The sequence below is a fragment of the Pristis pectinata genome, chromosome X, assembly GCF_009764475.1.
Source record: "Pristis pectinata isolate sPriPec2 chromosome X, sPriPec2.1.pri, whole genome shotgun sequence".
NCBI lineage: Eukaryota > Metazoa > Chordata > Chondrichthyes > Rhinopristiformes > Pristidae > Pristis > Pristis pectinata.
The window spans coordinates 3,679,565-3,694,357 of NC_067450.1; positions in this window are offsets into that span (position 1 = coordinate 3,679,565).

The window sequence follows — 14,793 nt, forward strand, 5'->3', positions numbered from 1 at the left end:
GGGAACTTGGCATGAATCCCTACTCTCCACTGATACTCTCCCTTCAATGAACTGCCCATAGCTTGGTGTGGAGAGGCTGTCTGTGGGGGCTGGTGTTGAGCGAACAGGGTGACTGGTGCACACACTCAGCACTGAGTTGTGGGGCTCAGGACTGCACCCTGGTCGGCACGGTGAGTGCGGCCAGTGCTGGCGACTGGCAGCACCTGCTCTGGGTGTTGACAGACTGCCTGGATCTTACAGTCTCCCTCATCACCTCCTGTTGGATGTAAAGGAAGCTGCTGACTCGCCCTCTAAGTTGAGCTTGTTACCATACAGAAATTGCAGGCTGGGTAGGAGGGTGCAGGCAAACAGCAGCTTCCAGGGTGCGGTCCTGAGCCCCACATCTCAGTGCTGAGTGGCTGCATCACTCTCCTCCAGCTTGCTCAACATCAGCCCCTACAGACAGCCTCTCCACACCAGGCTGAGGGTGGATCATTGCTGGATTTGCACCAGGTTCCCGGCACAGTAGTGCTATCAATAATGCCTCTCTCTCCATTAAGTAATGCTATAATGACCCCTTTTCGCTCTGATTCCATTAGTGCTCTTGATCCTGGGAACACATCCTGAGTGCAAAGTGAGGTTCTGGTGTCCAGTAGCCCAGATATTTAATTGCAATGGTCATGTTGGAAAAATGGCTTCCTCCACACACCAATCTGACTGTAAGATAAGAGCCTTACAGGCAAAACATGTGTCTTTGTAAGGGTCCAATGAATTATGCACATGGAATATTGCAGAGAGATCAATTACCCCTCAATTATTACTTGTTGAACGACCATGAGTCGATCTATAACACTTGGACAAAAAGATTTTTTCTTTAGTGTCTTGTTTCCCTTGGAGTCTAGTGTCCAAGTCCTAACACAAGGGATAAGCTTTGCGTCTCCCTTCTGTTCTGCATCCGGCACTTGATTGTCTCCCTTGCTCTTCATGACCAAAACCAGACAGAATGTTAAAGGAATGACCCGACCAAAACAGTTCAGTTCAATCAAGGCTTCTCTTCTGTTCTGCTGAAGGCACTCAACATTCTGCTGGACTTGTTGATTGCTGTTCTGTATTGGATGGAACTATTAAATCTACTAAAATTCAACCAAGGTGCCTTTCAACTGCACCTAACAGTATTCCAGCAGTATTAATTAAGTAAATATGTTGCACAGGAAATAGTTTAATCTAGTCTACATTAAATTTCAGCTGTCATCAATTTATACTAAATTTGGAGAGTGAGGGATTGTCCTATATGCATAGCAGGGCGACGATATTACTGCAATCCTCAAAAAAAGGAAGAAGATTGAATTGATTTGATGGTGCCTACTCTTGGTCTATGATATGCATGATCACATTAAGTTCACGTGTATCTTTTATTCAACAGCATCAGATACAATTGCAAAGAGCAAGCATTTGGATTGTGTGTCATTATTCTGAAAGGAAAGCCCATTTGTCAAATGAGAAATGCTTCCATTAAAAATGTTGGCTGAAGACAAGAGACCCGTGAATCCCTTGTATCTGGGATTTATCGTACAAGAGGCTGTAGGTTTTCATCTAATTCTTTGCCTTTTGTTTTTCAGTTGTGCAGCATTCAATGGAAACTCCCAGTGGCATACAAATCACTACATTCAACTGGCCATTTATCTGTCATCCATCTCCTTTTCTATCTATACATCCATCTGTTGCAAAATGTTTTACTATTTATCTGTCTGCCTCGTTTACTATTTATCCAACTACTTCTCTCTCCCAACTATATACAGATCTGTTTCACTGTCCTTCAATTGAGATTTAGCTGTCTATCTATCCAGCTCACTATTTAATTTAGTTATCTGTCTATCTCTCAGGTTTACTATTTTTCACATGAATCTATCAAAAGATAGCTGCAATTCTCTATTGTCAGACCATTGAATTGCACTTTTTCATCTATCAGTTTATGTATCAGGTTTCGAGCTTCTCATCCTCAGATTATATCTGGTATTTCCCTGCATGTATTAGTTTTAACAAATCCATAAACGCAGGGTTTGTAAACCCATTTGCTAGTTCATTGAAACTAATGCAGACAGAAATGTCAAAACATATGTTCATCTTCCTGCCTTCCCAAATTTCAGTTTCTCTGCCTCTCTCTCTCTCACACGTACACAAACACATACACACAACCTTGTGGTTCTTTGCACGTTTAACCTAAATTTAAATCCTTCCGGCTTCAGGAGGTACAGGAGCAGAAAGTTGTTTGGACAATTATCTCAATCTGAATTCTAGAGCTGACACTGAGTAATGGCTAGTGCCAGGGGAGGCGATATTCACCTCGTAAATATAAATTTTATTCACAGCTTGTTCACAATTTATCTTCAGCTGGGGCCCGCTTGCTCCTTTCAGATTCATGTGTGCATGTGTTATGTCTGTGCTTGTCTCCTGGGCATAGGAATGATGGATGGATGAGAGGTTTAGGAGCGAAAGGAAGAAGAAGAAAAGGTGGTCTCCCTACAATCCCAAGGTCGCTGTTAAAGAGACAGGAGGACCTTTTACTTGTCCTTGTTCGCAGGTAATGAGGACCACACCTCCACAACAGCTCGTTTTGACTGAAAACATTCAAACTTCAAATTTCTGTGGGCAGTGTCGGCAGATGAATTCTTAGCACAGTTTCTGAATGACATTATTTGTCTGCATTTTTAATGGGAGCAGTTACCCATTTAAAATAAACAGGTTTATGCCTGTGTGGAAATGATGGGCAAAGAAACTTCAGATAACATGTCATGCAAAAAATAATTTTGAGGCTAAAATGATCAGAGTTCTTGCATGGGCTTTTAGTTCAGTGAAAACACATTGTCAGAAATGAATATATGAGTAGCAGGAAGATTCTCTCAGACCTTTATTAAGCATTGTCTTCCTGAAGGAAATGATGTATTGAAGATGTAATGAAGGAAATGACCACAGTATTATAGATTTCTGTCAATATGGAATTGACCAGATATTGTCTTGGTGTTCTGGTGCACACTTTTGGTGGCAGTCACAGGGATACAACATGGAATTGTTGCCTCTATTTCCATCTCTTGTGACCAGATTCTGATCTCTGCAGTCCCATGGGGATTGAGGGACGTAATCAGGAAGGGACAAGAAAATCAAAGGGCCAGTCCAGCTGGGACTCTGGCACCTCTGTTGAAGATCAACTTTTTTAAAAACTGGGGAAAGAGGTGTCCATCATCCTTTTTGTGTTAAGAATGGTACTGAGTAGAAAACAATATGTGGAGGAGAGAGATGACATAAAATGCAGTCAATCCTATCCTGAAACCAATGCTATTGGGGTGGGAACAGCTTCAGAACAGGCTGGATAGAAGTACTGTTCCATTATGTATTTCACTGTGTGTTTCTATGTACATGTGACTAATAAAGATATCTTATCTTATCTTATCTTATCTTATCTTACCAAGGACTATCAGAGGCCTATTGTTGACAGTGGAGCTACCTGCTTGCCTCAGGCTCAAGGTTGCTTTTTAATATGTAAATCAGGTACACTGTGCCATTCTGTTGATGATAGAAGTCAAAGAGATTAGGGAAAGGAAAGCTTGCAATGATTATTAAGGTCCACAAAAAAAACTGTAGGGTTGCTACACATCTAAATTCAACACTCAGCTCCCACCCTTTGCCCACCTTCCTCCTACCCTCTGCCCATCTTTTCTGTATGCTTTGATCATGTTTCTACACCTTCTGCCCATCTTGCCCACATCCTCTGCCCACCTTCTCCCCACAGTCTGCCCATCTTCCCCATCCCATGCCGACCTTCTCCTCACATCCTTTGTTCTTCTTGCACCCCCGTCTATCTTACCACCCTTTCCCATCACCCCTTCCCCTCCAAACCTCTCCACCATCCCTACCCAACCCTCCTCTCTGCCAACTCACCAGCCCCTTGCCCATTGCCTCGCCAGTCCTGACCAGATCCTCCACCTCTTTACCAACACTTTCCTAACCAGATGAACCCTGCCTGCTCCCCAGTCCCACCTTTCCTCTGGCCTTGCCCACTAGCAATAATCAGATCTGCCATACTCTCACTTGTGCCTCCCCTCCACCAACTACCTTACCTCCTCTCGCCCTCCTATGACCTATTAGTACCTGATGGCTGGCATGCCATCCATTAGTCAAAATTGGATGTGTCGGGTGATGGGGGAGGTAGGTGGTCATGGTCATGGCTGCCCTCGAACGATCTAACAAGAAGAAAAAGTCCTTGCTTTTCTATATTAAACCAGACTCATTTAATTACAGTTGAGTGAGCGACACCAGTCCCCAGAAACAGCTCAGATTTGATTCAATCCAAAGCCACCGTCCACTCAGATGCACATTTTGAATTCCTTCAGACTGCTGTGAAACTGTCAGAACAATGCTTCATCTTCATTACCACACTGTCATCAGTGTCTCGCACAATTGTCATCCATGATAAAAAGGGGCCTCCAAGATGGTGAGAATCCAATCTGATGCTCACTGTTCCCAGCTATCATGCTTTCTCACACAGTTTGGTGTTAAAAGTGAATCTATGGTCTGTTCTTTCTTATGATAAGTGGTAGTAATGGTTGTAATAGTTAGGGCAAACTAAATAAGCAGTAATAGTGTGGAAGACAAAGTCACGGTGTATAAGAGATGGTTTTCTTGATCAGTATGTTGAGGAACCGAGTGGGAACAGCTCGGGTCCAAATTACAAAGCAGACCACAAAGGTCTCTAGATTATTACCTGAGCAAACTGGCTTAGGGTAAATAGAGAATTGAATTTAAAGATTGGTGTGGTAGAAAAGAGTTTTGATTCAAGGGGCACTGGTGCTAGTTCTATGAAAAGGAGGAGCTCTTCTGTTCTGTTGGGATGGGCTTCACTTGAATTATGTCAAGCCTCCAAAAAAAACTGAATAAATAAGGCTTTAAACTAAATAGTGGGGGTTGTGTTCTGGTGGGGAGAAATTTAAAATGTTTAAGACAAAGAACAAAGCAATAGTACCAACATTCTCTTTTATTTCCTATTTCCAGTTGCTCCTGTATTCTGCATCTTATAGTTCCTTCCCTCTTTTCCATCTCTACAGCCATATTTGTCTCCCTCCATTTGCACTTCTCCAGACAAATCACTATAGTTAACTATTATTGAGCACTCTCACCTAGAAGACACCAACAACATTTCTGTCTCCTGTCTTGATCTCAACTCTATCACAGACAACCCCTTGTTCTCTCCATCTCACTCCATTTCTGCAACTTTAAGCACTCTTGTTTTCTCACTGTTCCACTTCTGATGAAAGGTCATCGACTCATTTCTCTCCACAGATGCTGAGCACCTCCTGCATTTTCTGTTCATATTACTAGGGAACAGGCTATTTTAGATCTAGCATTATGTAATGAGAAAGGGTTAATTGATGACCTAGTAGTTAAGGAGCCTTTGGGGAACAGTGATTATAATGATAGAATTTTCTATGAAAATCGAAATTGATTCAGTTCAATCTGAAACTGGGGTATAAAATTGAATAAAGCAAACTGTGAAGGCATGAGGTGTGAATTGGCAGATTGGGAAACTGCATTAAAGGGGATGACAGTAAACAAGCAATGGTTAACATTCAAATAATTGTTTACTAGTATAATACATCCATCTATGGCCAAAAAAAAACAGATAAAGTGGTCAAGCCATGGCTATTAAGAGAAATTGAAGATCGTATCAGATCAAAGGAAAAGGCTCATAATGCTGCCAAAAAAATGCAGTAAGCCTGAGGATTGGGAAAATTTCAGAATTCAGTAAAGGATGACCAAGGCATTGATAAGGAAGGCAAAAATAGAATTCAAGATTAATCTAGCGAGAAACAAAGACAGACTGTAAAAGCTTCTATAGCTATGTAAAAAGGAAAAGATTAGCAAAACTGACAGACTGAGAGGATAAATTATATTGGGGAATAAGGAAATGGCAGAGAAACTAAACAATATTTTTGTGTCTGTATTCATGGAAGCTTCTCAAAAATAGTGGAAATAAGTTGAGTGTGAACATGGAGCCAAAAAAGTAAGCATTAATAAAAAAATTAGTAATAGCAAAAAAAACATATTGGAGGAATTAATGGGTCTGAAAGGTGACAAATCGCCCAACACCTCAGGACTTGCATTCTCAGCTTTTGAAGGTGGCGGCTGTGGAGATAGTGGATGCACTGGCTGTCATCTTTCATAGATTCTGGAATGGTTCTAGATTAGGAAGATAGCAAATGTAATCTCTCATCAATAGGGAAAATGCTAGACAGTGGTGACAGGGTTCTTAGAAAATAATAATGGAACCGGGCAGAGTCAACATGAATTTTTGAAAGGGAAATCATGTTTGACAAATCTGTTTGACTTTTTAAAGGTTGTGATGAACAGAATAGATAATGATATGGTGTGTTTTCAGAAGGAATTTGAAAAGAAGCTGCATGGGATAATTATATAGAATGAGAAGGGTGCGGTATTGAGGATGGTATACTGGCATGGATTGGGGATTAGACAATGGACAGAAAACAGGGAATAGAAACAAATTGTCATTTTTGGGTTGGGAGGCTGTGAGTGGCGAGGAGCTGCAGGGATCGGGACTGGTATCCCAGCTGTTCACAATCTATAATCAATAATTTGAAGGGATTAAGTGTAATATATCTAAGATAGCTGATGATAAAAAGCTGGCTGGCTGTATGGGGTGTAAGAAGAATGCAGAAAGACTTCAGGGAGATATTGACAGGTTAAGTGAATGGGCAAGGACATGGCAGGTGGAATCTAATGTGGAAAAATATGAGGACATCCTAGAAGAAAGATGGAGTATTCCTAAAATGGTAAGAGCTTTAAAGGTGTTCAGAGGGACCTGAGTTTCCTTGTTCATGAGTCACTGAAAATTAACACACAAGTGCTGCAAGCATGAGGAAGGCAAATATTATGTTGGTAAATGAAGGTAAAGCTGGATATCGTCAGGGCTGAATTGCTGACCTGATTCTGGCTGGGCAGTGATCATTCTGCATAAAGCATAGATACTACATAACATCCTTCAGTACTGGCAGGATCTTGTGAACTAGCTTCAATTGAATAAGAGAGATTTGTTTGTAGATGTTTCCTCCTTAATTGGTCTGGGCTTTTATTTGTCTTTCAGTGTCTCCAGGGTGATTAGATGTCTTTTAGGTGGAGTGGTATGTGTATCTGTTTCGATGCACAAGCTACATGGGATGGATGAATCACACTGGGTGATCCAGGGACCCTTGTCCCTCACTGTTTAATTGTGATGCTGTGGATAGAGAGGTGAGAAGAGATGAAAATCAAAAAACTGCAGGTCAGAAACCTGAAATAAAAACAAAGCATGTTGAAAACACTCAGCAGCAAATGTGGAAAGAGAAACAGAGTTAACGTTTCAGGTCAAAGACTCTTCGTCAGAACTGGGAAACTGAAAGAGAGAAACATGTTCATTTTCAGTAGCAGAGAAGGTGGGGAAGGGATGGGTGAGAAGAGACAACTGGTCACGTAGTTGTTACACAGGGGGCACATTATTTTTCCCAGAGTGATCCCGGTTTATAGATTGGTGGAGGTCAGATAAGGCAGGTTCAAATCAGGAAAGGTGGAGTATAGCTGTGAGGTAACAAAGCAGCCTGGCTGGTTGGCAGCCAAGCTGCCATCCTAAACCTTCATTCCCTCCGCCACTGGTGCACCAGGCTGCAGTGTGTCCCACCTACACAATCCTTCGTCTTCGTAGGCAGTCCCTCGGGATCGAGGATGACTGGCTTTCACCCAGTTTTGTGGGTCGTGAGGTAGCTAATGAGGCCATTGTGGGAACCAGAGACTCTCCCATAGATGGGTCAGGAGGTGACTGACAAGGTGGGCAAGTGGGTAGTCTGCGAGGTGGTCAGTTCCTTCTGCCACTTATGCAGGGGCTTCATGTGCTCCTGATGTATGATCTTGAGGTTCTCAATACCATCGTGAATGCTCCTACTCCTCTGGGGCCAGAGATCCCCAGGAGTCAGTAGGCTTTGAACACATCCTTGACTCTTTTCCCCTGTCTGCCTGGTAATCTCCCCATGACAGAGCTTGTAAATACACAAAATGTACTGCAGTTACTTGCCAGGCTACTTTGACAGAACCTCCCAAACTCACCAGCTGTCACTAAAAAAGACAGTGATAGCAGGGGCATGGGACACCATCACCTGCAGGTTCCTGTCCAAGTCACACACCATCCTGACTTGGGCCCTCATTATTACTAGGAATAAACCCTGGACCCCCCCACCCCCAACATCAGTGTGGGAATGCCTTCACCAGAAGTGGTTCGCTCCATCTTCTCAAAGGCAATTAACGATGGGCAATAAATGCTGGCCTTGCTAGTGAGGCCCACATCCCGCATCTCATAAATGCATAAACAACAGCTTCCAGTTTAGGAGAGTGTATCCCATTCCCACCCCCACCCCTCACCACAGCTCAGTGATTATTTGCCTTGTAAAGTGGCAGAGTGAAGCTTTGCTCCATACAAAGATAAAACTGCAAGAAACAGCTGAGACTGACACAACGAGGGCTCCATCATTTCCCCACAGGTCCTGGCAGGTTTCCCCACTGGACCTTTGGTCTCAGGCTGATATTTGAAGAGGATGGAGAGATTTGCGGGTTTAGCCAGGAGTTTTGAATGAGGGGGAAATACCGCGGGATTACCTCATGATGTCAGTGAGCGTGGACCTGAAAGACCAGGTGAGGCTTGAGGACACACGAGGGATTTATGAGTTTGACGTGTTCTTGTTGCTGGCAGGTTATAAAGGGAGGCAGACAATGAAGCCAGATGATGAGGCCAGATGGATGACGAAAGGAGACAGACAATTAATGCAGATGAGCAATGAGATGAAACAGACAATGAATGCAAGCAGACGAGGAGACTAGGCAGACAAGGAGGGCAGGTACAAAATCAGGCCAGACAACGAAGGCAGACAAACAATATAACCTGATAGTAGTAGAATGTAAGAACTGTATTACTATGCAGTGTGTCTAGGTTTTAAGATATTTTGCAAAATTGAGACAAAATTAAAGCCTCAGTTTTCTGATCATGGTCAAATGGATTTGAGCAGATGCAATGCACAAGCTCAACTGCATGACAAGGGCCATCCTTGGCTTAATTTTCCAATGAGTGCTCCTCCCTCCAACTTTAATACGCTACTGGCACAGGAAATGCCTGCCCACAGTTTTCCCACAGCACAAGAGGCTGAGCATTGGAGAGTTCAGCAAAGAAGTTGCTGCAGCCCACTTCAGTGCAAGGCACATAACGACGATCTCACTTTGGACAGATAGGAAACTGTATTATGCCATACTTGCATGCATATAAATTCATCAATATTTATATTAAGTTCTCACATATTCATGCAAGAGTAGTATGGCTAGCTGAAAGACCATATATGCCATTAAACCGGTTGGGGATCCAGTCAGAAGGATTTCCCATACGATTACCCATTTGAATATCCCAAATGCTTCCATCCCCTGAGAGATGCTCCACTTTTTGTACTTTATGGGAATGAAGGGGTATATGAATAGGATGCGAAGATGGAGATAAGGTAGAGGATAAGCCATGATCTCATTCAATGGCCCACTCCAACTATTATTTTCTATTGTTCTTAACCTGTTTGCCAGCACCCTTGCAGAAACTATCCTTGTGGGAAGGTTTGCTAGTGCTGCTCAGTTGGGTTTAAACTAGAGTTGTAGGGGGGTGGGAACCAGAGCGGCAGGGCAGCAAGTGGAGAGGCTGTGCGGAAAGTAGATGTTAAGCCTAGAAGCAAAGACAGAAATCAACCGGTTGATGCACATGGTGGGACTAATGTTCTCAGATGCATCTATTTCAATGCGAGGAGTATTGTAGGAAAGGCAGATGAACTTAGAGGATGTTTCAGCACGTGGAATTATGATGATGTAGCCATTAGCAAGACTTGGTTACAGGAGGGGCAGGACTGGTAGCTCAATGTTCCAGGGTTCCGATGTTTCAGACATGATAGAAGGGGAGGTATTAAAGGGGGAGGGGTGGCATTATTCATTAGGGAAAATGTGACGGTAGTGCTCAGAGAGGACATACTGGAGGGCTCGACTACTGATGCAATATGGGTGAAACTGAGGAATAAAAAAGGGATGACCACGTTAATGGGACCATATTATAGACCTCCCAATAGTCAGCGGGATTTAGAGGAACAAATTTGTAGAGAGATATCAGACAGTTGCAAGAAATATAAGGTTGTGATAGTAGGTGATTTTAACTTTCTACATATTGACTGGGACTCCCATACTGTAAAGGGATTGGATGGGATAGAGTTTGTCAAATGTGTTCAGGAAAGTTTCCTTAATCAATATGTAGAGGTCCCAACAAGAGAGAGCGCGATACTGGGTCTCCTCTTAGGGAACGTGACAGGGCAGGTGACAGAAGTGTGTGTACAGGAACACTTTGAATCTAGTGATCATAATTCCATTAGTTTCAAGATAATCATGGAGAAGGATAGGACTGGTCCTTGGGTTGAGATTCTAAATTGGAGAAAGGCCAATTTTGATGGCATCAGAAGGGATCTGGCAGGTGTAGATTGGGATAGGCTGTTTTCTGGCAAAGAGATGCTTGGTAAGTGGGAGGCTTTCAAAAGTCAAATATTGAGAGTACAGAATCTGTATGTTCCTGTTAGAATAAAAGGCAAAGCTAACAGGTTTAGGGAACCTTGGTTATCGAGGGATATTGAGGAAATTAAATTGAGGGATATTAAAGAAAATGAAGGAGGCACATATCAGGAATAGGTCGTTAGGATCAAATGAGGCACTTGAGGAGCATAAGAAATGCAAGAGAACACAAGAGAGAAATCAGGAGGGCAAAAAGAGGACATGAGGTTGCTTTGGCAGACAGGGTGAAAGAGAATCCCAAGGGTTTCTATAGCTATATTAAGAGCAAAAGTGTAGCAAGGGACAAAATTGGACCTCTTGAAGATCAGTGTGGTCTATGCATGCAGCCGAAAGAGATGGGGGAGATCTTAAATGCATTTTTTGCATCTGTTATTACTCTGGAGACAGACACAAAGACTATAGAACCAAAGCAAAAGAGTGGTGAGGTCATGGACCATATCCGGATTATGGAAGAGGAGGTGCTGGCTGTCTTGAGGTGAATTAAGGTGGATAAATCCCTAGGGCCTGACGAGGTATCCCCTCCAACTTTGTGGGAGGCTACTGCAGAAATTGCAGGGGCCCTGGCAGAGATACTTAAGACATCCTTAGACACGGGTGAGGTGCTGGAGGATGAGAGGATAGTTGATGTTGTTCTGTTGTTCAAGAAAGGTTTGAATAAGCCGGAAAATGCTAGGCCGGTGAGCCTGACGTCAGTTGTTAGTAAATTATTGTAAGGTATTTTAAAAGACAGGATATGTAAGTATTTGGATAGACAGGGCCTGATTAGGGAGAGTCAACATGGCTTTGTGAGTGGTAGGTCATGTCCAACCAATCTTAAAGAGTTCTTCGAGGAGGTTACCAAGAAGTTCGATGAGGGAAAGGCGGTGGACGTTGTCTCCATTGGACTTTAGCAAGGCCTTTGACAAAGTCCCACATGGGAGGCTGCTCCAGAAGGTTAAGTCGCTTGGCATTCAGGATGAAGTAGTCAATTGGATTCAACATTAGCTTAGTGGGAGAAGCCAGAGAGTGGTAGTAGATGGTTGTCTCTCTGACTGGAGGCCTGTGACTATTGGTGTGTCGCAGGGATCAGTGCTGGGTCCTTTGTTGTTCATCATCTATATTAATGATTTAGATGATTATGTGGTAAACTGGATCAGCAAAATTTGTGGATGACATCAAGATTGGGGGTGTAGTGGACAGCAAGGAAGGCTATCAAAGCTTTCAGCATGATCTTGACCAGCTAGGAAAATGGGCTGAAAAATGGCAGGTGGAATTTAATGCAGACAAGTGCAAGGTGTTGCACTTTGGGAGGAAAACCAGGGTAAGACTTACACAGTGAATGGTAGGGCTCTGAGGTGTGCGGTAGAACAAAGGGACCTGGGAATTCAGATCCATAGTTGCTTGAAAGTGGCATCACAGGTAGGTAGGGTCATAAAGAGAGCTTTGGCCTTCATAAATCAGGGCATTAAATACAGGAGTTGGGATGTTATGTTGAAGTTGAATAAGGTGTTGGTGAGGCCGAATTTAGAGTATTGTGTGCAGTTCTGGTCCAACTACCTACAGGAAAGATATCAATAAGCTTGAAAGAGTGCAGAGAAAATTTACAAGGATCTTGCCAGGACTTGAGGTCCTGAGTTATAGGGAAAGGTTGAACGCATGCAGGCTTTTTCCCCTAAGGTTGGGTGAGACTAGAACTAGAGGACGTAGGTTTAGGGTGAAAGGTGAAATAAGGGGAATCTGAGAGGGAACTTCTTCACTCAGAGGGTGGTGCGAGTGTGGAGCGAGCTGCCAGTGGAAGTGGTAGATACAGGTTCAATTGTTACATTTAAGAGAAGTTTGTATGGGTACATGGATGGGAGGGGTTTGGAGGGATATGGTCCGGGTGCAGGTAGATGGGACTAGGCAGACTATCAGGTTGGCGTGGACTAGATGGGCCAAAGGGCCTGTTTCTGTGCTGTAGTGCTCTATGACTCTATCCTTGCACCAACAGATTTGTGAGTTGTCCATAACACTGAATACTATCTGGGTAGCTTAATAATCATAGTAGGCCATATTTTTAGTGGCACTGCATGAAGCCATGAAGGTCAATTGCCAGTGTACATTGAATGGCGGCACTTGTCAACATGTCGTCAACCATGCCTGCAAGCCAAAGGCTACCTACCTGGCAACAGCTATGGAGAACAGCCTTCTCATGGTCTGTGGCATCTGTTACAATAATGCAGCATAGGAATGGCACACTCAGTAACGGCAATGGTCAGCTCTGGCCCCCACAATCACTTCAAGTGGCACCAGCTCAACTACAGGAGCTGTTAATGGGGTATTAATACCAGGCTGCCTTGTTAGCACTGTAGGTTTCTCCTCCCCTTTAATTTTGCCAATCAGTCTCAGAAAAGGCTGCCAATGGGTTGCAATACATTCCAGACGACTCCAAAGGCTTTCAGTATTTCTGTATTTTGACACCACTCACTTGCCTGCCCACCACAACTTTACTTATATCCCTGCCTGCACTGCACCTTCTCTGTAACACTTTATTCTGCATTCTGTTGTTGTTTTCCCTTGTACTACCTCAATGCAATGATGTGATAGAATGATCTGTGTCGATGGCATGCAAAACAAAGTTTTTCACTGTACCTCAGTACATGTGACAATAATAAGCCAATGTACTTTTAAATTTTGGTTACATGTAACAATAATGGACACCACTAAGGTGCTCTATGTAAGATGGGCATTGGATGCAAACAGCAAATAATTGACTTCCAAAAGCAAACTCTCTGAAAGGTCATTGGCTGAAACGCTAGCTCTTCACAGATGCTGCTTGACTGGCTGAGTATTTCCATGAATTTCTATTTTGTTTCAGACTTTCTGTTTGAATTTGGCTAAAGCCTGTCATTAGTCATTTGGCTCTAAATTGTCAGAACATCTAGGCTTGAGGGTCAAATTTATACCAACAGTAGTTACCACGACATTTTCACACCAGCACATACTTCCCTCAACCTTACATATCTCACTTTTCAAGTTATAAAGTAAACATTACACCTCAATATTTCAATGCGACGATTCCTAATAAGTAAATAACATTTTGTGGCAAGTCAGAATTGACTGTACTATAAAACTAACTGTGCAATATGAAGGATAGATCCAGAATTTCGTAGAGGTCCCAGAACCTAACATCCATCCCTGCATAATATCTCCCCACCAATTATCACATCATGTTGCAGATAAAAGACAAATTGCCTGTGTCACTGGCAGCAGAAGCGATTTGTAAAGAAAATTGTCCAAATTAATATAGATGGTGAGAAGCAGGCTAGCTAGCATTTTTTCTCTCTGCCTGGGTGTGTTTATCGGTAAACGATGACTTGTCTAAATAAATTAGGAGAAAATTGCCCTTGAATAGAACAGGACTGTGGTCAAGATTTCCAGACTGGCTTCCAGTGAAGATGACTGAATGCTCACCTATGGTGTGAGGATCTCTGAAGATTATGGTGGGGCTGGTGTTGGGTATGTGTGTGGGGTGGGGGTGGGGGTGGGGAAGGGGTGGTGAGGAACGGTTGATGGTGAGGAAGGAGGACAGAAAAAAAACCTTTGAACCCGCAATTGTAAACACACAAGACCATGCTTGTGTTGAAATGAAACAGGGTAGGGGAAGTAATGCAGAACAAAAGCAGGTTAGTAAGAGCCACATAGCAGGAGGCTGTTTTAAGGATGTTCAGTTTTAATGAGATGTCATAAGAATTCAAGCCTCTGTGACCCAACTAATATTTTTGCACACATTTTATCTACATGAACTATTAAAATAATAAAGTGGGCTCAGATCAAAATGTCTGGAGCAGAATGTGTTACATTTCAGGAACTGATTCCAATTAGTGTTGCTTTATGTTATGGTCCACCTTGTTTTTATAAAGCAGGATTTCTGTTCCCTTAAGAGGGGATGGGGCCCAAGGAAAAGAATAGCATTCTGAATTTCTGTAGCCAAATTCAGCCCGTCATTCAGGTAGGGCATATCGAGAAGCAGGGTGATACTTTGTTTTGACATACCTTATCTCCACCCTCACAAGAAACCTCCTCATATTGTCATTTTAATTTCCCCACTGATGGCCATATTTTAAATGGCTTGAAGAACAAAGGCTTTTGTCATTGGACTAAGAGGTTAGTAAAGTGCTT